Below are 2,141 nucleotides of genomic sequence, written 5' to 3'. Positions count from 1 at the left end.
ACACTTGTTTACAATGCAGATTCCAGGGCCTCTGCTGGATCAAGCCACTGGGCATGAGGCCCAGGCAACTGCTTTGACTACAAACTGCTGGTGACAAGCTCAATTCACAACCCAAGGATTTCTCAGGAGAAGACAACTTATGAGGCACATGGGAAGGGAAGGGTGGAATAGAGCCACTTAAAGATTCACTACCAGGGTCGGAAATTACTCTGGTGCCACCAAGAATGAACTAATGTCAGACCGGCAAAACACTTTATTGAAAATCATGCTGAAGGTTGAGGGATGACCTCACTTGCCCTTGGTGCCCTTGTACTCCAAGGTTTCCAGCTGTCTCCTGCTGTGCTCAGGGTCCTCTAAAAGCATCTTCTGTGGACCACCAATGGCCCAAACTCCTTGAAATCGGCAGAGGTGACCCATCACGACGGATGCGCCAATCCACCCAGAGAAACACCTGTCAGGAGAAGCTGTGATCTTGATGGGGGTCCTTTGGAAGCCAACAGTTCTAGCTCTTTCAAGAGGCGTTCCTCGAGGCCAGGGAATAGAGTGGTGCCCCCGGCCAGCACAATCTCTGCAAAAAGAGTCATCTGGATATCGATGTCACACTTCATGATGCTGCTGGTGACCATTTTTGAGAGCCCAGGGCTTTGGATGCCCAGCAGCTCAGGCGCAAGAAGGACCTCGGGCACCTGGTACAGCTGTTCCCCGATGCAGATGACAGTCCCAACTGGCAATCTGTAGTCTCTCAAAACCTCCTCCTGCCTCTTGCTTAGCTCCTTGTCTAGATCAAAAGCCACATAACACAGCTTCTCTTTGATGTCATCCACCAAGCCCCTGTTGACTCTGCAGGGGTAGGTATGCCAGCTGGCCAGGAGGAGCTGGGTGAGGTGCTCTGTGAGGTCTCTTCCTGCTATGTAGAGCTTGGTGACAGCATGAGGCAGGGAGTAACCCTCGAAGACAGGGACAGTGCAAGTGACCTGGTCCCCACTGTCCACCACCAGGCCTGTGACGCAGGCGGAGGCATACAGTGCTACCACCGCTTGATTTGACAGATAGAAGGTAGGCACAGTGAAGGTCTCAAACATCACCTCTGCTATTTTCTCCCGAATCTCCCTTGGGTTCAAGGAGGGCTCAGTCACAAGCACGGGCTGGGCGCAAGCTTTCACACCCAGCTCGAAGTCAAAAAGGTGCTGCCAGAGCTTCTCCATGTCATCCCAGTCTGTCACTAGGCCACGCTCAATGGAGTAGTGCAGGTGTAGGGCATCATACTTGTCCAGGACTTGTTTCCCCACAAAGTAGTTCTTTTGATTGGATCCGGCTAAAGCAAAGTTCGATTTCGGATGCCCCACGACAGAGTTGATGACGTGACGGGGTCCAATCTCTCCAGACAAGCCTGCTTTGCACAGCCCAGATCCGTTGTCAAAAATGACAGCTGGAGTGTCTAATATATGTTGATTAAACATGTCTACAGCAGCTTCTTCTGAGCTTCACCAAAATAAAGACAGAACACTTGGGCCACTTTCTGACACAAGACCCACCTTTGGAAGCTCAAAAGCCTCAGGATTCCACAGTCATCAGGTTGTCCCCCAGGTGGAGATAGTAGGCTGTCCCCAACCCTCAAGAAAGCCCCATCCTCATCCTATGAATCTGTCCTCTTTTCACATGGCTCAGGGCCTGCGGTGGCCTTTTGAAGGATGGTTGTCCCCTAGGTAACAATGTAACCAAGCAACAACTGTCCTCAGTGAGCATCAGAAGGACCTTAAGGGGCAGAGCTCTGACCCACCAACACACCTTACTAGGTGAGACAGGAGGCAGAAAAAGACAATCCATACCTACCTACTTGTGGCCTTCGTAAGCCTGTGAACCCAAAGCAGAGGCCTAGCCTTAGAACCACGGGAAACAGCCCAGCTGTGGGCTGGTCCCACAGAACTGGCTTCTCTGCTCAGATGAGCTGCTATTTGTGGGATGAGAAAAACATACTTCCCTTTGCTAAGGGGACGCACTAAGCACCAAACTCACAGCCAGGTCAGGGTGGCGATGCAGGAAACTCAGTTGCAGCAGGCACTCAGATTATTCTTTATTTCCCCCTATATTTGTTATCGTTGTTTTTGTTTGACAGCTACATGGAGATATAATTCACATCC

General features: G+C 51.1%; 1 pseudogene; it reads right to left on the bottom strand.

The window, feature by feature from the left end:
* Positions 1–353: 353 nt before the first annotated feature.
* LOC101348441 (actin-related protein T2-like) lies at positions 354–1,460 on the bottom strand (annotated as a pseudogene).
* Between the last annotated feature and the right edge of the window lie 681 nt (positions 1,461–2,141).

This window comes from Trichechus manatus, unplaced genomic scaffold, assembly GCF_000243295.1.
Source record: "Trichechus manatus latirostris isolate Lorelei unplaced genomic scaffold, TriManLat1.0 scaffold00066, whole genome shotgun sequence".
Classification (NCBI taxonomy): domain Eukaryota; kingdom Metazoa; phylum Chordata; class Mammalia; order Sirenia; family Trichechidae; genus Trichechus; species Trichechus manatus.
Note: the sequence above shows the minus strand (reverse complement) of the source record. Positions and strands in the feature narration are given on the sequence as shown.